The sequence below is a fragment of the Marmota monax genome, unplaced genomic scaffold (genome assembly GCF_021218885.2).
Source record: "Marmota monax isolate L192 unplaced genomic scaffold, Marmota_monax_Labrador192_F-V1.1 WCK01_AAM20220418_F8-fsc00011, whole genome shotgun sequence".
NCBI lineage: Eukaryota > Metazoa > Chordata > Mammalia > Rodentia > Sciuridae > Marmota > Marmota monax.
In genome coordinates, this window is record NW_026693082.1 from 13,694,539 (window position 1) to 13,717,056 (window position 22,518).

At 37.1% G+C, this 22,518-nt stretch overlaps 1 protein-coding gene across 1 annotated transcript in view; it reads right to left on the minus strand.

Annotated features, from left to right (window-relative positions):
* The window catches only part of Lhfpl6 (LHFPL tetraspan subfamily member 6), a 239,397-nt gene that overhangs the window by 65,156 nt on the left and 151,723 nt on the right, over positions 1–22,518 (minus strand). The window lies entirely within an intron of this gene.

The window sequence follows — 22,518 nt, forward strand, 5'->3', positions numbered from 1 at the left end:
TTCATATGTCATTTCAATCACACATCTATCCATTTCTGAGTGGAATGTACAGAGGCATAGCATTACTAGATCGTAGAGCATAAAAGCATTTGAAAGATATTTCCTACATAGAAAGCAACCTCGGTAAATAATGTTTCTTGTTAAACTACATTTTCCAGCTTCTTTTCAATTGGAAGTGGGCATTAACTGATGTCTAGCCAAAGAATATGAGAGCAAGTGATGTGTGGCATTTTACACACCAAATCAAAGCAGATGAGTCAAATTAGGAAGCCTTAATAACACATCAGCATTGGTTGTGAGAACGGAAGTGTCAATGCTCACACAACACATTCCTCCTAATGACTTTTTCTACAGTCAGATTTTAGATACTGTTCAGTGGTACCCCACCCCCACCCCCCATCATGGGGACTGGCGTGCTTTTTCTTATGAAATAGCTTTTCAATTGCCACACTGAGCTTTAGAGCACGTGCTTGGGAACATGTGATGGAGCCCTCATGGTTGATTTTGCCTGGAGTGCAGATGGAGCAGGGCCTCTCTGCATTGAGTGAGCCGAGTCTCCTAAAATCTCTCTTGGGGCACTGTTGGCACTTACTCTCCTTAACTTCAGGTTCAGTCAAGTGCTTCAAATTCCTGTTGCTGTGGGCTCATTTTTACTGCTTATGTTAAAATGTGCTAAGAAAGTCTTGTTTATGAAACTTTGATAGAAGGCATAATACAGCCAATTATTGGTCTTGTCTCTGCCCAACCACCTAAATGGTATCCTTAGTGATTCATTCCCCCAGCCCCCATGCCTATTGGCATTGACATGGTTGCAAGTGTTAGACAAGTTGGGGGAAATTAAACTGAGAGAAAATTAGCATGTTAATTTATTTCAAAACATAAATAATTTACTAGAACCAGTTTAAATCAATGCCTTTGTGAAACACGGGGACTTGAGTAAAATTCACGATTTGAGCAGGGTCTTTTTTCTTAAAAACACAATTGAAAGGATTGCTCAGATATTAAAGTCTGAGTTTCTCCCTTTTCCTAAACTGTTATGTAGCATGCGACTAGTTTATTTGGTGGTGAACACATTCCTCAGTGCCTGGGACAGGCCAACTTGGCTTGGATTAACTTGTGCTGTGCCTTTTTGTAATAGCAACCCAAGACGGAAACATCTGGAAAAATACCATGACTGAGCTGGGGGGATCAAAGACTGAACTGAAATGGCCTATTGTTAATTTCCAGGAACCGACAGAGAGTACAGAATGAAATGATTCAGTTGGGCATGAATGCTGTCGGATTTTTGAAAGACTTGTATATCACCACGTTGCCTCAGCAGACAGAAGAAGGAAAAACAGATCAACAAAGCTGAGAAAAAATAAATCTTGGTGTTTGTGTGTGCATGTGTGTATACACATGCATGTGCCAAACCCAACTCTGCATTCAGCGTGTAAACAGTGTATTCCTCTAATGGCAAGGACAATCTGCCATGGAAAATACAGAATTCCAAGGCAAGCTGAAGAAATACGTCAGTTTCTCATGACTCCAAGTCAGGAATTATGTTTGCAAAGAAGCCTCCTGATCTCCTGCCAGACTGAATTCTGGAGGGCAATGGCTGTTGGTTCATCCTTGCTCTCCTCGGCAGCTGCGAGAGTGTCTGGCACAAAAAGTTTACTGGGTGAGGAATAAAGGAGCAAATGAATGAATGGAAGAATAAATAAAATAAGCAGCAAAACTATGTAGTTTAAGTGCTGAAACAAAAGGGAAAAATCTAAACCTGACTCATTTGCAGTCAGAATAGCTCTTCGACCTTTGGAAAATACATTAAGAAATGAAGAGAGGAAAGAAAACAATACTTACCTACCTCAAGTAGAAATTTGATGCTTAGGTTTTTACAGAATTAGGACTAAAAAGGTCTTTCAGATATCACCTCTGTCCATGTCTCTGCCCTTGGGACGTGCTTAATGAAAGGCAGAATGCCTGTGAATTAAAGAAATGTCCCAGAAATGAGATTACACAGACTCCTTGGGAACAAATAAAGGGAGAATACTGAGAAAATATAAACTGCAAGGGAACAGAAAAGAAAATAGGAATTGAAGTTCTCTATTGGGAGTAAGAGCGTTGAGAATAATTGGGGGAAAATAATCTGAGCAATTAGAATCAGGTTCTACAATTCAACCAGGATCATGCCCTAGGTTAAAAACCCTGAGACAGCAGACGTTTTTTGTTCTGTTCATCAATATATTCCAAGGGTCTAGTAAAATGCCTGGCACAGTAAAAATGGTAGGCATATGTTTGTTGTATGAATGACAAACATTAAGATGTTAAAAAAATAAATAAAACTACATACACACACATTTAAAATGGAGATGTTAGACTCCATTATTGAAGGACATTGGTTGACCAGTCCATTTATTCTATATTTCCTCCAACTGTAGAGTTTACCAAAGCAACTTAGGATTACAGAATAAAAAGAAGGGGTTGGGGTAGTGGCTCAGTGGTAGAGCGCTTGTCTAGCATGTGTGAGGCACTGGGTTTGATTCTCAGCACCACATACAAATAAATGATAAAATAAAGGCCCATCAACAACTAAAATAAATAAAAAGGGGGTCTGCGGTTGTGGCTCAGTGATGGAGTACCTGCCTTGCATTATAGGCATTGGGTTTGATCCTCAGCAACCCCCATAAAATAAATACATACATACATACATACATACATAAATAAAAGGTATCATGTCCTTCTATAACTAAAAAAAATGTTAAAAAAAAGAATAAAAAGGTAGAGAATAAAGGATCGCCTCCCTTCCCCCACCTTGGGCTCTTTTTCCATACAATCTCTTAAATATCTGGGCAATAAAATCACAAATTTGCAACTGGAGAATAGTAGGGTAAGATTCATCTACTTAATGCAGGAATGCATTATTTAGCTGCAAGAGAAAGTGCCGGCTTTCTCGTTTACAGTTTGTGTGAACATAAATCAAAGGTAGGGAAGTTATAAAGTCATTGTGCAGTTTTTTAAACTTTTATAACACCGACATCAGAGGTGGCGGAAATAATTTGTAAATGGCATGTAAATCAAATTTCCCACCTAAAGTTGTTAAAACCTCAGTTCTGCTAGTCCCAGCACCTATTTTCACCTTTTTGCCTACAATAGGCACATAAACACTTGTCACTTTTTGCACAATCACACAAGGTTTTCTTTTGCTCAAACACGAATTAATGCATTTTTTGTTTTAAAATGTCATTTGCAGATTTCTTCTATCCTGCCTCCACAGGGACAGCATTACAGTTTAGAAGAGCCTAAAGGCACATGGAGATAACTCTTCATTCCAAGATGGGACAGACCAAGTTGCTTTAGACTTCTTATCACTGTCTTTTCTCTCCTGTGACATCATCCTGTGTGATTCATGTCCCTCTTGAGACAGAACAAGGCAGGACTTTACCATAAAGACTAACTACCCACCCTTTCTCCCAGAGGCACTGTCTTGTTGGCAGACATGGTGCAGAAGAACCTGTGTGAAGCCCTCGACTCCTCTGACTCCTGTGCCACAGATTGATGAGGCCAGATGAGGTCACAGCAGCTGCATAATATTAAATAAGACAAGGCTGCCCCAGCAAGTCTAGGAGGCACTTGCGGTCCTCAAAGCTAGAATCGGGAAATCAAAGTGGGAGTTTTTGTTTTGCCTTTTGTAAATACCATTTTTCTCTTTCCCTCCATCGTGTAACTGACGGCTCCTCTGACTCTTCTCTTCCTCAAAAGGGCAAAGAGAAGGGGAAAAGGAGTCACATCAATGAGCGAGCAATTTTCCTTCAGTAAAATTCTTCCCTGTTAGCCATTCTGCAAAAGTTCATTAGCTGAATAAACCATTCTCCACAGGCCTCATTTTTATTCCTCTCTCCTTTCCCCTCCCCCTCCTTTCTTTTTAACCTTTCAGCTCAGAATTAAGTCTTTGTGATGTTCAGCACATCAATGAACTCTGCCCCCCCACCCCCCAGCCAGGCAGAGATCCTGGGCGAGGGCTGGGCGACTTTGTGGGCTGCATTCCAATTTAGTGAGGTGGTGACAAGGAGACCCAGCCCCTGCCTCCAAATGGGCCTTCTGTCTCAGTATGATTCATAACACAAACATGTTTAGAAAGCCAAAGAAAGGGAGAAAGGGGCATGGGATTTGGAGTCGTTGAGTCAGGACTATTGCAAAATTGGAGCATTATGAGGAAGGAGAGAGAGAGGATTTAGTCTTGTGTCTCTGTACCTCATCTGTAGGCAGACCTGCATCAAAAGAAGCCAGAATGACATTTCACAGCATCTTGTGAGATAAGCTCAAATTAAAACAAAACCAAGCCAAACTTAACTACTCTCACCACCTCACCATCCCACTTTACCCAGTCTTGGCAGATTAAATGAAAGAGTGAATGAATGAATGAGATAAACAATCTCAATAAACACTTTCTGACTATGATCAATCATATTTAGATTTTTTTTTCTTATGAACAGGGGCGTATACTGAAATAACTAATTCTTTTTTAATGGGATTTGAAAAAAAATGCTGCAGTTATTTAAATATTCAATGAACTTAAAGGAAAAAATTAATTTAGGTATCTTCATTGGGACACAGAAGTTTCCATATGGACTGTAACAAATTCAAAGCTAAGTAATTGCTATGTTCTGATTTCTAAAATAAGATTTGAAAGAAAAATGAGTAAAGCTTTTTTTGTTATTTGTTTTCTCAGGATGCAATAGAATTAATATCTGAGTGAAAGAAACTGGTCATTTTTCTATGACCCCCCCACTTTTTTTTTTAAATACAACTGTGTGTATTTTACATTTTATCTAGGAATCTGCTTACAATACAAGTGGCAGCTGGGGGAAAGTCAAAGCTGCATATTAAAACCAGGGGAGAAGCTAATATCAGCTTGAATGTGTGCAACACTAGTGATTATCAAACATTTTAAAGGACACACATCTGCAAAGCCCCTCATTAAAGCAGAATTCCTTAAAGCTCCAACTAGCAGCTGTGCACTTTCGTCAGTCATACAAATAAAATATCTGATTTGGCCACAGAAACCTCACACTATTGCCTTATCTTTGAGAAATTAACCAGCTTCCCCTTTAGCATTAACATAAAATTTCCACTGTGGTCAATGAGTCCCCTGGACTTCACAGCATAGGGAAAAAAATCACATTTATCTTGAGCTGCCTAGGAATCAAATGGGAAAATGATCCAATATTTAGTGACAATATCAGGTGCTATCCAATGAGTAGAATAAAGACCCAATAGATTTACCTTGTTTCAAATGTTTCAGTAATGCTTTCCTTATTTTAATTTTTGAAAGAAATGATTAGGGTGTCGATTGCACTTCCCAATGCCCAAATAAATGAATGGAGTCTACATTTTAAACGTTGGGTGCCCTAGTGTGCCCACGCTGCTTATTGACACAGCACCACAAAACTCAAAGCAGGCTGCACTCCTTCTATACCGACCTCAGTCTTGTTGACACAAGAGCAAACAGATGCAAGCATAAGGGGGAAAAAAGTTAATAACAAGTCGTTTCTCTAAGATTTCTTTCAAGTAAAAGTACTTTATTGCATCTTGCAAAGTACAAGTAAAATCCCTTCCTCAGTAGGTTCAAGCTGATGTCACTGGTGTAAAGCAAGTGGCCCAGGGTCAAAGTCTTTTACACAAAGTCTTTTCCATATTGTCATACAAGACAAGAGAGGAATGTTTACAGGAATCCTTGGATAAAATGGTCTCAAATCATATTTGGTATTCCCATCTTCTTCTCTGGAAAAGCCAGAGGGGAAAAAAGAAAGTAAAAAGCTTTACAATTAATAAATGCTCATTCATTCAATGTGAAGCAGGAGTTTTGTTAGTCTTCTGAAATTAATCAAAATATTTTAACTCCAACTAAAGCTGTTATATTCCTAATTATTTGGGGGAAGGTTTTAAGTTCATAATTCCTTCTAAATCCTATTTTTCATTAAAATTTCTAATCATGATGTGTTCTGTACATGCCAGTCAGCCCCAAATAAATAGAAAAAAAAATCATGTCCCCTGCTGCCCACACAAAGTTCATAAGGTTTTTTTCTTATATTTCCTGAGGATTTTGTTTCCAAAGTAAGGTTTAATAATATAAGTTAGAACCAACTAAATTTTTTTTTCTAGAAATACTTAAGAATAAAAAAAGCACTTTTTATAGCTATTAAAATAAGATACTTTTTTTTGTAGAAGTAAAAATGTAGATTTTCAACAAAGTAACCAAAAGTACAAAGAGATGATTCAATAAATGCACTGCTTGACTGTGTGGTCTTAGAAAGTCTCCCACACCATCTGCATTTGCACCTGCTTAGCCGTCCCTGGCCTTCATATTACCGTGCAGGCCCTGTTAGCTTTCTGTCACTATAATATATACCTGACATAATCAGCTTATAAAAAGAAAAGGTTATTTTGGTTCAGTTAGAGGATCTAGTCCATGGTCGGTTGGCCCCGTTGTTTTAGACAAGGCAACGCATCATGGCAGGAGCATGTGCTGGAGCAAGGAGACTGGGGTCCCCAAATCCTCTTCGAGGGCACACCCCTAGTGACCTGAAGACCTCACATGGGACTCTACCACCTCACAGTAATGTGAAACTGGGGGCAGAGCCTTTAATACATGGGTCTTGGGGAAATAGTTCCCATCCAAACTATAGCAGGCATCCTTCAGATTTGGCTAATGGAGTCTGTCTCCACCCACTTTTCTTCCACAGCTTCACTTCTAATGGATGTTAACCACCCTCTTAAAAATCAGACTTATTTTCCAAAGACTTTGAAGTGTCTGAAGATTTTCTATTCTGTTTCATTATACAATTCTCAACATAGGAGCACACGTTTGCCTATCAAAGTGGAAACTACACCTTGTCTTGAGTAGTAATGAATGGTGCTAGCAGTGTAGGGAAAATAAGACTGGCATTTAAAATAACTGTTCTATGGACAAGAATGGTGTTCGCTATGGGCAAGAATGGTGGCCACTGGGAAGGATGCAGGGGGGTAGGGAGGATGGAAAAAAAGTCAGATAAGGAGCACAAATATTTCTGATTTTCTATAGCACTAGGTAAGTGGTGGTTATAAGAATCTATGATGCATTTCAAGAGTATGACAGGTCCCAACACATAGAAATGATTACTGTTGTCAGAGATGGAAGTGCTTATTACACACATTTCATCATTACACATAATTCAGTACACACGTATTGAATTATCATACAGTACCCCATAAAGATGTACAAGTATGTACTATGTTGCCATAAAAAACATAAAATAACAAATAAAAGAGCTGTTCTAAAGGAAGTCAGAGACTGGAAGCCGTCACACCAGTTGTCTTAACATCAAAATTATAAGCTTTTTTATATGTGAGTATAACCCAAGACCTCCTTCAAGAAGTGACTTGTGGATACCAAGATTGGGTATTAAAAATTATCACCTCAAGACTTTTGATAAGGAAGGGGAAGGCAGAGTTGGTCAAAATTTAGAAAACTTTCAAAATGCTATCTGAAAAGTTTCAAAGAACTGCATTTTCGCTTTCTTTGTTTAAATTTTCTTATTAGCTATACATGACAGAATGTATTTTGACATATATATAGACAGAATAACTTCTAATTTTTCTGGTTGTACATGATATAGAATTACTTCAGTTGTGTAATCATATATACACATATGATAGTAATGTCTTCAAAACTAGGAAACAGTTTGGTAATAGAATAGAAAAGGAGTTGTGCATTTTAGTTTCTGTTTTGCCAGGAGGGTATTCTTATTCCTGGCGAATAATACTGTGCATGTACTTTATTCTCCTATTGACCTCCTAAAAGACAGGCTGTCAATCATGGAACAAAGTAAAAAGATTGAAAGCAAAACTTCTAAATGTGGCAAAGTGATGCTGAGGTATTACATTAACTCATTGGTATAAAATTCCTCCACTACAAAAATGTTTTCTTTACAAATATTTTATAAATTATCATTTAAAAATCACTACTAGAGATATTACTAAATGTTGGATTCTGTACCTTGAAGCCATAGGTTCATAACGCACCAATCACACATACTGTGATGAGACAGAGTCTAGCATTATAACTCATCCAACATATTGAAATAATTTAAAAACCATTCTCAATGTCATTTAGACTTCACTGGGTGTTCCACGTTCTGTTTTACAAGGCATGAAGTCAGATGTTTCATACTAGAAGTTGTTATCATTTCCAAATGAACATTCACCTGGCAAGATCCCATGCTAATGGACTGACAAGCTCAAGGCTCAAGTTCAGTTCCACTGTAAACAATGAAGAAATTAATGAGGCTACTTTAAAAACACAGCCGTCATCTATTTCAACGTACTCAACCCAGTCCAACAGAAGGACCTTTGGGGGAGGATGTGGAAAGGGAGAAAAGTGGTTTCTGTCTGACATAATTTGAAGGCCGGCCATATGAACAAACCTTCTTTAACAATATATTTGAATTCTGTTCCTTTAACCTAACAAAATACACGCAAAGGAAACCAACCTGAGTACTTGAATACTCACAGAGAACAACTGTGTTATCTTAACACTTGACTAGCATGGTCATATAAAGGATGGAGTAAGCATAAACAATCGGTTTGGGGATGCTGTTGTTGCTATTATTATTGCTTAAATCTTCAGGAGATGACCTTATCTCTTATCTCATGCAACCTTTGGCAGATTTGTCAGAAATCATCATAGGTCAGTAATCCATGGGCAAGTACCTGGATATAACAAGTTATGAAGGAAGTTGGGCTTCTCTGATGATCCTGTACAGAATGGCAGCAGACCACAAGGACATGCTGTGATGTTAGGTATCACAAATTCTGAAGAAAAGATGCTGGGGTAGTCAACTTTAAGAAGAGAAGGCAATGGGCAATAGTCACAAGTTCTTTGTACATATGCAATCTTTTATCTAGAAAGTTCCCACACAGGGTCTTTTCCCTCAGCAATTTATTTTGGGTCAGGAATCTTATTTGCGTGGTTTTTAATGCAGCCAAGAATCAAAGGAAGGATTTTTACATGTGTATAATTCTCAACAAATCTTGCAATACTCAGATTATCTCAGATCTTACATGAAGATTTACATGGCTGGAATATCAACACTTCATATATCAAATGACTTTAGCTAAGTCTTGCTTCAAGGATATTTGAAGCATATACTTTTCAAACACACAATGCAATGAAATATGTAAGATTACAAGGACTATATATAAGGTGCCAAGTTCAGCTTTATGAAGCTTCACAAATGCCAGTTTCTACAGTTGAGAATTGTACTTCCAAAGAACCCTCATTGCTCTTCTATTGTTTTAAATTTATTTCATATTCTAGTGGTGACCACACAATGATCAGCAGTCTCTTGCACTAAACAGAAACCCTTAATGTCTAATACATTATCAGAGTATAAGAGGATTTCTGTTCTCTCTTTATCTGACAACCATCCATTTCCTTGTTCTTCGTTGCAGTGGGAAAACTGCATTCCTGGATCATTTGTGTGTGTATTTGTTTAGTTTGGTACTTACTTTATAGATTGGTCTGTCACTGGTAACATACCCACCACCTTCTATATAATCACACCATGGACCATGGCTAAATGTCAAGAAGACATAGGGCTTTGTACTAAGCTATTACTAAGTTGGGGCTCCTTAGACCAAGAGCTGAATCCAGACTTCTGTTTAATATCAAACATTCTTTGAGAAGTTTATAGAGGTAAAATTAAAACTCTACAAAAAATTCCCCCCCAAAGTCCCTATGGTTATCAAGTGCTTTAAGGATTTCACACTATAATTAAAGCAATGATTAACACAGGTATAACTGGAGTACTCTTTTGACTTTGGTTACATTACTTTTTTAGACATGAGATGAGACCTAATATAGATTAACACAACATTGGCACAAAGGGTTGATTGAATGAAACCTTAAGCATCATGACGTGAAGCAACACAATTAAAAAAAAAAAAGATAAAGCAAGAAGGATTTGAAATATCAAAAGAATTTTTAATCAATTTTTAATCAAAGCAACATTGATCAATACTACCAAAGTTCAAAAGTAAATATTAAAAGATATGCTTTTGCCTAATTAATATGTATAAATTCTCCTGGTATTAACAGCAAATTAAGATTTGATAGAAAAATAATAATTTGAGACAACTGATTCTGCTGCCAACATCTCTTTGACATATTAATGTGGCTTGATATATACTTGTCTAAAAAAAAATTATGTAACATGAACTGTTTTCCCAAGGTCTTTCTGCTTTATATCTCCCAGTGACTGTCACCCTGTATCTTTTATTTCCCTTCTTGACCTGCTCAAATTTCAATACAAGTTAACCTTAATATAAAACTATAATTTTATTTGCAATACAATTTTAGTTTGGTTTAATATTTATGTATATCTACATATTTTTATTGGGATAAAATATATAAAATATGAAAGCATACAAAATATAAAAAATTAATCATTTTTAAGGTACAATTCAGTGGTATTAAGTACACCCATTGTTATGCAACCATCACCCTGTCTATAAAAAATTTTCATCATGCAACCTAGAATTCTGTACCCATTATGCAGTAACCCCCAGTCTCTACTTCCCCAGCACCTAGTAGGCACTATTCTACTTTCTGTCTCTGTGAATTCGATTATTCTAGATATCTCACACAAGTGAAATTAGGTGGGTTTAATTTTTAAATGCACAAGTAGAATAACATTTATCTCAACAAACAAACTAAACTAATTAAGTTAGGTTTTATTTATGGGTAGCCCTCTTTTTTTTTTTTTTGGCCTTGAAATGAACTACAATAGGAGGAAGTAAATAGAAAAGAGGAAAGTCCTCCTTTTTTGCTCTAAAATAACCATAAAAGCATTCTGTTGATTATGTGCACAGCTTTCCTTTCCAAGACGATCCATTTGTTACTCAGCTCCTCCCATATACAGATTGTATAGGCAGGTCCTTGATAACTTGAAGATGATTGAGAAAAACATGGACCCCAACCCAAAGGAGCTCATAATTAAAGGGTGAGGATTTATGGCTTGGGTATGAAGTATTGCCCAAAATGTGTTGGAAACATGATATCCAACGTAGTAATGTTCAGAGGTAAAATGATTAGACTATGAGAGCTATAACCTCATGGTGGATGAACTCCTTTGCCGTAGTCTGGCTGGGCACAAATAACCGAGCCGCCAAAAAGCCTTGTAGGTTCAAACAGCAACTCTTTATTCCCGAACTCTCACCGGCACTGCACACCCACTTTCCGGGAATACACTCCCTCCACCGGGCTCAGCGCGCCAATTCTCCCGGAACCGCGAGAACTCAAGGGGAACTCCAAAGTAGCGGGCAACCGAGGCAGCAGGATCCGCCCTAATCCCAGAGCAAGGTCACCTTTCAACCATTCCCTCTAGCAAAATGCCAGGCGTCGTTCTGACTAAACTGTGGCTCTCAACACTCCTTTGACTGATTAATACTTTTAATTGATTATTGGCTGGTAAATGTAGGCAGGTGGGGTGTGTCTGGAGGAACATCACTGGGGATATGCCTTTGGGGGTCATATTTTGTCCTTGGGGTGCTCTCCCCACCCTCTCTTGGTTTCCCAGCCACTGTGGGCTGAGCAGCTTTCCTTTGCCCGCCCTTCCACCATGATGGTCTGCCTCACCCTGGGCCCACAGCAATGGAGTGGGCCATCATGGGCTGAAGCTCTGAAACCTTGAGCCCCAAATAAACTTCTCCTCTTTTAAATTGTTTTTGTCGGGATTTTGATCACAGTGGTGAAAAGCTGACTAGCACAGAGGAAAACGGTTAACAGGAAACTTCAACACGCCAGTGAAGGCTCTGATAGGAGTGGTACAGGATGTCTCACGATGCATGAGGGGCAAAGCCTGAGAAGAAGGCTTCCAGGGAGAGAGGTGTGTGAGCTGAGACAGGAGACATGGAGACAAGAGGGGTGAGTGAGAAACAGGAGGTGGCAGAGTGATCCCAGGCACAGGAAAGAGGGTCTGTGACAAACCACTGAAAGGATTTTAAAGCAGAGTGAGTCAAGGTGAGAAAGGAAGTAGAGCAAGATGAGACAGAGGGGAGCGGCACACCTGGACTTGTCTAAGTCGAGCTGAGTAGTCTGGATATTTTTTCCAAAGCAATGGAGACCTACAGAAGGGTTTATGTGGTGTTGTGACAGGATCACTTTTTAGAGCATTCACTCTAGCTAGAACTGAAACTGGACCCCCCAAAAATCAGCCAGGAGACTACCACATGCTCAAGGTGAAGGATGGGAGTGGGATGAGCTCTGGCGATCCGAGGGAAGTAAGCAAGATCTCCCTGGTATTGAATGCCTACTTATACTGAAAAATTCATATATGTGTACATAAAATTTTTATTATAGAACACATAAATTCTAAAAGATGACATTCAGAGCAGTTGTAAAAACTACAGCTTTTTCCTAAAGTAGCTCATGCATTAGGATGGAAATATAAGCAAAATTACGTGCAATTACATGATAAAGTGAAAAGTTGCTTGAACCTAGATTTGGAAATTCAATAAAAATTAGAAAAAGTACATTTCAATCCTACCAATTTAGAGAATGAAGTTTTAAGAAAGTTTAAATAAACCAACATTGTGAAAAGGAGGAACACGAGAAGTTATGAATGGATTGCTAAGTGCAGCTGTCAGCTATTGTACTATGAGCTCAGTCTGATATTGATAATCATAATCTGGGGGGAATAGACATCCATATTGTATAAATGTGAAGTAGAAGGGCACATGAATAAAGGACACTGCAAAGTGTAGCTACCAAAAGTTTATCACCTGCTTATGTGCCAGTTTACATTCACATAAATAGGTAGTATAATAACATCCAATTTATTATTATGGGGACTTTTACAAAGTTAAAAATGCTACTGCAATTTATCAAGGTGAGGGGCTGGGGATGTGGCTCAAGCGGTAGCGCACTTGCCTGGCATGCGTGCGGCCCGGGTTCGATCCTCAGCACCACATACAAACAAAGATGTTGTGTCCGCCGATAACTAAAAAATAAATATTAAAAAATTCTCTCTCTCTCTCTCTCTCTCTCTCTCTCTCTCTCTCTCTCTCTCTCCCTCTCCCTCTCTCTTTAAAAAAAAAATTTATCAAGGTGATGAAAATGTCCTGGTATAATTTCAGAGACCTGGAATCTATATGGCTACCACATCTTATTTTTGTTTCTAAAATATTAACGTAAAACTTAGCAAGAGAGCACTGTACATTCCTAGAATATTTCCAAGAACTTTTAGATGTAGTAAGGGAAAATATCTTAGCATTTTTTTCCAGTATAAAAGCTACAGTCTTATTTTGTACCCTTAAATTGTTTTAGACAAATTTATTAGGTATATGCGAAATGCAATAAACACCACATATTAAAAGTGATGAGCTTAGGTATGTCTTTACCCAAGAAACCATGACCACAATTAAGATAATGAGGATAAGTGTCACTCCTTGAAGTTCCCTTGGGTCCACCTGTAATACCTCATCTCTCCCCCTCGGTACACACCTCTGCCCGCATCCATGGGCAATGATTTGCTTTCAGACATGATAGGTTAGTTTGCATCCTCTAGAGTTAAGAATAAAATGAAATCATACAGCATGTAATCTTTGTTGGCTTCCTTCATTCAGCATAATTACTTTTGAGTCATCCATGTTTTAGGATATATCAATAGTTCGTTCATTTTTAATATTTAGTAACAGTCCATTGTAAATGTTCATTCATTTACCTGTTGATAACATTTGTATTGTTTCCAGTTTTTGACTTAAAAGCAAAGCTGAAATAAACATTTGTATACAAGTCTGTGTATGGACATATATTTGCTTTCCTTGGGGGGAAATACCTGGGAGTGGAGAGACTTAGTCACATGATGTTTAACTTGGGAAGTAACTGCAAAACTGCTTTCCAAAGGATTTGACTCTTCCATCAGCAGTTCTGAGAGTCCCACTTCATTAACATCCTCATCCCTATTTTGTGTGGTCTTTCTAATTTTCGCCATTGTAATGGGTAGGTAGTGGTAGATCACTGTGGTTTGATTTGCACTTTCCTAACTCCTAATGTTCATGTTTGTGCTTTTATGTGCTGTCCAAATGTGTCATTGTTGGTGAGGTGTCTGTTCAGATCTTTCTCCCATTTTTTTGGTCAGTGGATTTTTTTCTTACTAGTAAGTTTAGAGAGCTCTTTGTATATTCCAACACAAGTCCTTTATCAATATGTGATGTGCTAATATTTCCTTCCTGTCTACGCTTGACTTTTCATTCTAATAGTCTTTATTGTAGTAAAATATGCATAACATAAATCTGCTATTTAAATCATTTTCAGTGTACAATTCAGTGTCATTAATAATTAGGCTTACAATGCTATGTGACTGACCATCATCATTATTTTTAAAACTTTTTCATCACCTCAAACAGAAACTCTGTATCCATTAAGCAGTAACTCCCTATTCCTCATCCCCCACAGCCTTTGGTGGCCTCTCATCTACTTTCTGTCTCTATGAATTTGTTTATTCTTGATAGTTCAGGTAAGTAGATTCATATAGGATTTGCCCTTTAGCAACTGGCATATTTTCAAGGTTTGTCCATGCTATGCCACGTTCTACAGCTTTAATTATTTTTATGGCTGGATAATATTCTATTACACATATATACCACATTTCACTTATCCTCAAAAGTATTATAATGAGCAGAAATTTCTATGTGTATGAAGTCCAAATTCTCAATTTGTTCTTTTATTTATTATACATTTGGTAATACATCTTGGACTAAGCAAAGATCACAAAGATTTTCTCCTATGTCTGCTTATACATTTTTATGGTTTTAGAGGTCTTGGCCCATTTTGAATTTAATTTTTAGATAAAATGGGATATATTAATCAAAGTTTGTTTTATTGCATATAAAATTGTTCTAGCTCTAATCTTTGGGGGTGAAGGTTACTGGGGATTGAACTCAGGGGCACTCAACCACTGAGCCACATTCCCAGCCCTTTTTTGTATTTTTGAGACAGAGTCTCACTGAGTTACTTAGCCTTGCTGTTGCTGAGGCTGGCTTTGAACTCGTGATCCTCCTGCCTTAGCCTCTCAAGCCCTGGGATTACAGGCATGTGCCACCATGCTGGGCTTAGCTCTTTTCTTCATCCACTGACTTGCCTCTGAATTTTTCTCAATTATGTATTTGAGAATATATACATAAATACATAAATTAAATTTTATGTTATTTCCTGTAACTTTGCTAAATTCATTGATTAATTCAAGAAGCTTTTTAAGGGGATTCCTTCTAATTTTGTACATACATGGTATCTGAGAATAAAGACAGTTTTCCTTCCTCCCTCATATTCTGGGTGACTGTATTTCTTTTTGTTGTTTTATTGTACTGATCAGAACCTCCAGTCCAACAATGGTGAATGAAAGTGGGAGACTTTCCTGTTTCTGATCTTCAGGGAAAGCATTCAATCTTTCATTGCTAAAATTTATTTTAAATATGTGCTTTTCATAGCTGCCCTGTGTTAAGCTATGGAAGTTCTTTCTATTCCTAGTAGGTGTGGAGTTTTTATCAGGTACGAATGTTGGGTTTTTCAAATGTTTTACTGCATCTACTGAATTATTAGATGCCTTAGTTAGTTTAAAATTATGTCACATGTAGATTGATTTTATAAAATATTTAACCAGCTCTGAATTATTGGGATAATTCTAATCAGCATGTTATATTTTTCACATATTGTTGCATATGACTTGGGAAAATTTTTATTTTATTTTATTTTTTTAGTTGTAGATGGACACAATACCTTTATTTTGTTTATTTTTATGTGGTGCTGAGGATCAAACCCAGTGCCTCACACATGCTAGGCAAGTGCTCTGCCACTGAGCTACAACCCCAGCCCAATTTGGTAAAATTTTTAAAGAACTCTGCCTCTTGGTTTCATGAGTGATAGTGATCTGTAGATTTCTTTTCTTGTAATGTCTTTATCTGGCCTTACAGATAATGTTGGCTTTATAAAATGAAGTGGGAAATACTCTCTCCTATTCAATTTTCTGGATAAGATTTGAAGAATTGCTATTACTTCTTCTTAAATGGATGGTAAAAATTTATCAGTGAAGTTAACTTGGACTAGAGTTTCTTATAGAGAATATGTTTTAACACACATTCATTTTTTAAAATAGATATTGTATTACTGATATTTTCTATGCTTCCTTTAGTTTATGTGTTTTTTAAGTAATTTTCCTTTTCATCTAAGTTGTCAAATTTATTGGCATGCAGTGATTCAGAATATTCCCTTATTATTCTTTTAATAACTACAGAATCATTAGTGATTGTGCCTCTTACATTCCTGATATATGTAATTTATGTCTTTTATCCTCCCCTCACCACTTCATCAGCTTGACTAGAGCTTTATTAATTTTATTCATCTTCTCAAAAATCTAGATTTTGATTTCACCAATATCCCCCCGCCCACTTTCGATTTTGGATAACATTGTTTTCCACTCTAATACTATGCTTTCCTTTCTTATCTTTATGCTTCTTTTTCTGATTTTTTAAGTGAAAGTAGAGACCATTAATTTGAGACATTTCTATTTTAACAGAAAAGTAACAGTAAATTTCCCTTCAAATATTACTCTAACAGTATCTGAAAATTTTGAATTATTTGTTTTTATTTTCATTCTGTTCAAAATACTTTCTAATTTCCTTTTTTTAAATTTTTATTTTATTTGACTTCTTCTTTGACTCATAGGTATTCAGAAGTGTCTTAGTTGCTAAATAATTACTAACTGTCATGTATCTTTATATTATTATTTCTAATTCAATTCCATTGTGATCAAACAACATGTATATGACTTGAATCTTTTAACACACATTTAGACTTGTTTTACAGCCTGGAGTAAGGATATCTTGGTTAATATTCCTTTTGCACCTGGAAAAAAAAATGTGTGCTCTGTTCCTGTTCAGTGGAGTGTTCTGCAAATGCTAACTAGGGCAAGTTGATTGACAGTGTTGTTCAATTCTTCCATTTCCTTGATGCCTTTTTTTTCTAATTGTTCCATCAATTAGCAAAAGAAGGATATTGAAATCTCTTACTATAATTGTGGATTTACCTATTTCTCCTTGAAATTCTATCAGTATCTGCCTCATGTATTTTAAAACTCTACTGTTAGGTGAAAAAATATTTAGGATTTTTAAGTATCCTAATACATTGATCCCTCTATCACTGAAATGATCTTCTTACTTCCTGATGACACTCTTTGCTCTAAAATCTACTTTGTCTCCTATTGATAAAGCCACTCCAGCTTTCTCTTGATTACTGGTAGCATGATCTACTTTTTCCCTAACCTTTTATTTTTAACTAATTGTGCCTTTGATTTATATTGCATTTTTCTAAGCACCATACAATTGAGTCTTTCATTTTTATTCAGTCTGACAATATTTGCTTTATATTTGTATTGAATGTGATTAATGATAATGATTTTCTTTTTTTGGTTCTTCTTATAAAACTCCTTAAAAGAATGGTGTGCGTGCACTATCTCTAAATCTTTTCCCTTTTTCTTTTGAGCTGGCTCAGTCTGGCTCTAGTCACCTATCAAGAACCCAAAGACCTGGAGAATTCTTGGTAGTTTTCTCTCATATTCTATATCAAATTTGTCACCAAACCCGTTGGCCTTATTTTCAAACCATTTAACCATGTCTCACCATTATTGCAAAATCTAAAGGTCAATTCTCAGTGTATTTGACCTCTCTGCAGCACTTAAAGTAGGTGATCACTATGTCCTTAAAGCATATTTCTTTGCTGGTTGGCAGGACTCCATCCTCTCCTTGCACTCATTGAACAGCTCTGAAGATTTCTTCACAAGAGTCCTTTGGTCTTTTCTTCTTATTTCCCCACCCTGTTAAAACCTCATAATGCCCTGGAGCTCAGGGATCAGTCCTTGGACATCTCTAACCACACTCATTTTTTTTCTAGTGATCTCATCCTTCCTCCAGACTTAAATACTACCTGCAGTGGATGCTGGGTGTGTCATCCAGATCCCCCATTCTTTAGGAGAAGGCATCCATTTCCCCTCCTGTTGATAGCTGATATCCCAAAGCTTGTTCTTCTACAAATCACTGCCCTCAGCTGAACAGAGCTGGCTCACTCAAGGTCACACTCTTGGGCTTCTAGTAACTTGTTGATGTGTGGGGGGGGTATAAATTATGAAAGTCTGTGTAGGGTCTTTGCAACTCGAGAGCTCTCTTTGGGATTAGTGGAAGCACTTACTGATGATCTTATTATTTTTTACAACTATTTCTCTCCAGAGTCCTTGGCAATAAACTGTCAGGTGCAAGTTCCCATCTCAGTGTCTGTCTTTTGGGAAAGCAGACCTGTGACATCACAGATTATATGTTGACACCTACAAGCTTACACAAGCAGCATATGGCATATCTTTTGTCTGAACCTCAATATTGAATATCTTTGTTCTTGACGTCTCAGCTTTTCTTCTCATTTTGATGTCTAATGGAAATCTCAAATTCATCATATCTGAAAGGGAAATTTGATCAAAACCATTCCCCTTTCACTAACCCCAAAGCTACCCAACAAACACTATTTCATTTAAATGGATAAAAATTCCAACTTCCCGTGGTAGTTTTCTCTCATATTCCATATCAAATTTGTCACCAAAACTGTTGGCCCTATTTTCAAACCATTTAGCCATTTCTCATGATTCCCAAATATTGCTTTGAGCCAAGCCATCATTATCTTTCCCTGGATTACTTGAAATTCCTTCCTACCTTTTTCCTTGACCCTTTTTTATGTTCTGAATGTGTTCCCCAAAATTCCTGTGTAGAAACTTAACCTCCCTGTCACATTGTAGTGATATCAAGAAGTGGAGTCTTTGAAGGACACACCCCCTCTTTTCAATGGATTAGTGCCTCACAGGGATAGAGGAAGTAGGTTAGGCCCAGTTAGGTCCCTTCTGCGTCTTGAAGACACCTATAAGGCACCATCTACGAGGAGGAGGTCTTCACCAAACTCCAAACCTCCCAGCTCCTTGATCTTGGACTTCCTAGCTTTCAGAATTGTCAAGAATTAAATTTCAATTATTTATAAATTACCCAGTCTGTAGCTTTCATTGTCGTTATTGTTTAATAGCAGCACAAATAGACTAAGACACTTCCTACAGTGTCACTTCAGCACAGTGGCAAAAGTGATCCCACTAAAACATTAGACAGATCACTTCATCTTTGATCGAACTGGCTTCTCCCCTTCCGTTTCCTCCTTACCCACCCAAACTTCTTTGACTTTATATTCAGCACTCACTGCCGTTCTTGGTCTTCCTCAGGGTCTTGGTACTGGCTTGTCCTTGAGCCCTACGTGCTCCTCTCTCAGACCTCCCCAGCTCTGCTGGGCTCATTCCTTCTTCTACGTCAGGTCTTTGCTCAAATCCCTGTTAGGTCTGTCTCACCTCCTTCATTAAGACTGCAACCCCATCCCTGCTGCTGTTTCCTTTCCTGGCTTTGTTATTCTTTTCTTTCTTGGCACTTAATGTCTTTTAATAGACTTTGTAATTATTATTATTTTTTGCAGTCGTGGGAATTAAACCCAGGATCTCACCCATGCCAGGCAAGAGCTCAACCACTGAGCTGCATACCCTAGCCCTACAATTTATTTTTTTAAGGTTGTCTGTTACCAATTCCCAGAAATTAAATCCCACAAAGTCATATGCTTTTTCTTACCTGTTTTATTTATTGTTGTTTATACCTGGTATAAGACAGACAGTCAATATGTGGTTGTTAAGTCAATTAATCAATGAATTAAACAATCAATTACTGAACTGATGACAAAACGTGTTTTGTTTTGCCTTAATTTTTGTGGCTGAAATGCAGGAAAAAAAATTACATATATGCATATGATATATCATTAGTGAATAAATACCCAAACAGAAAGTAAATTCTTTTCAATTTATCCTCCCATGAGACAAAAGAATACATATACAAAAACTCATTTAAATTATTTAATCACTAAGACCTTTCTTTTATGCTAAAATCAATAAATGTGGATTCTATTTGTAACTGTGACTTTTCCAAGTTGGATTTTTTTCTCATCTTCAGTATTAGGGAACTGACTAGAGAAGCTCTCCTACCTACAAGTTGCTATAATGTTCTGATTAAGTATCAGAAACAACTAATTTGGTGAGTAATCCCTTTCTCTCCAAATGGCAGTTAACTTTCACCGTGGCATGTATTTAACGGTAGCTAACAAGTCAACTGACAAACTAAACAAACCCAAAATCCTAATAAAACTAAACATTTCTTGTGCCTATAATGACTTGGCTGGTGGATACAGAGCACCAGAGTGACAGAACTTGGACTTAGCATTTGCAAGACCCTGACTTTGATCCCAGCACCAAATAAATAAAATAAACACAAAAGAAATTTATAACATATGCTAGATGTGTGTGTGCAAGACTATCTTTAATACCCTTTGTATAAAGAGCATGCAATATGTATGTATAATCCTTTGATGATCCATCATGTTGAGGAGTGCTGACTACATATCAAAAAGCAGCAATTAAGCCAGGGGAAACTCCTGACAGGTTGCAGGAGTTTACATCTGGACATGCACATCTGTTCAAAAGTCAGTGATCTGTACAGAAGACTCCAGAGAAAAAAATCAGTGTCAATCCAATATTTGATGACAAATGATTATATCAAAAATCCAATATGACATCAGGGATAACAATAAAATTGACAAGTTAAGTATGAAATGAGTGATCTCAGATGCTTGGAAATTTGAAGCCTGTGATAGCTGCTCAAAGCTGCCACGTTGGCAAGAAAATTCTCACCCAGCCTAAGAGTGTAAGAATTCCTAGTATCCAGCATGGCCCTATCAACCAACCCTCTCTGCCACAGAGTTGGAATAATCCAGCAGTTACCAGGGGCCTCCTTTGCAATACAGTTTATTTCTTCTACTTCTTTCAGCCCATTGGTCTCTTACCCTTATTTCCCTGGCTCTCTGGACATACCTGTGACCCTCCTCCTGTTTGGGGGACTCATAGACACTCATCTGGCTTTTGGACTTTTGTGTGTCACTCCAGCTTCTGACATTTCATTTAATGGATTCTCGAGTTGCACTCTCAAGGGGCAGATATGGTCCAGATAAGAGACTTCTTGGCCTAAGCCCCGGATTCGGAGAGATATTCCCATGCTCTTAATACAAATGCAACAGCTATATCCTACATAATGGGTACCCTATCAGGTGCTTTCCGTACAGTAGTCTCACTTAAATTCTACAACATCTTAGTGAGAAAATCCATTATTATTGACATTTTACAGATAAAAAAACTAAGAAATTAAATTATGTCTTGTCCCAAATCACAGAGCTAAAAAAGTACACTGAGAGACACCAGGATTCTAATGGCAGAGTGCATGCTTTTTGCTTTGTCAGTTTCCCTACCAAGTATTTATAGCATGAGTGATTCCAAGGCTATGTTCCCCTCTGTATATCATACAGTAGTCAAAGGGACACAAATGTATTCATCATTTTGGTGCCAAGTTAAATTGTTTCTAATCATGGAAAACTGTATTTTTCTACCACCATCCTTCAACTAAAGAAAAATGCCAGCGTCAGTTAAGAATATCATCGATGAAGTGAAAATTATCAATTTTATTAGTATCACACCTTGAGTACACGGTTTTAATATTTGATTTCATAAAATGGGAAGTACACACAGAGAAATGTGATGGATGTCTTGAGATAAAACACTTGCACAGAAGATTTTTGATTTAAGCTGAACTAGTCTCATTTTTCTCACAAAACACCGTTTTTACTTGAAACAAAAAATGACAAAGTATTGTTCAGACTTCTGTATTTGGCAAAAGTTTTCAGGACAATGCAAAAAGTTGAGCCCAGCATTTACAAAAGTTTTTTTGTTGTTGTTGCCAGTGATAAAATCTGAGCTTTCAAGAAAAATCAGCATTTTGGAACATTTGTTTACATCATAGTATGCTTGGTGGCTTGCCAACAAGTCTTTGGACTTTTCAGATGAGATCCTCAGTGATAGTAATAAATATATATTTTTACATATTATAACATGATATATACCAACACTTGGAAGACATACACAACTCAGGAAATCAATGTTTTTCCAAATGACTCATGTATGGTGGCACAAAATTACGCAGGGGTAAATGTTCCTTTCAAAATGCAAGCTAGGCTGGTGGAGTTAGCACATACATATGTATGCATTACTACTTACCTAACAGAATATGAGAAGTTCATGGATTCCACATTTCAATCTACATTTCAGAAACAACCACTAGTCAAATTTTGGTGTGGCACCCATAATTATCTGAAAATATCGTTCAACTACCACTGTCTTTTACAAGTACCTATTTGTGCGTATAAATAGTTCTTTATTTATACTAACACGGTTTAAGTATAATATGGTCTCTAAATGAATAAATATTGTTAAACTTTCCTAGTTCTAATTTCCACAAAGGTAAGCATCAATAACTACAATACATATAAACCAGAGT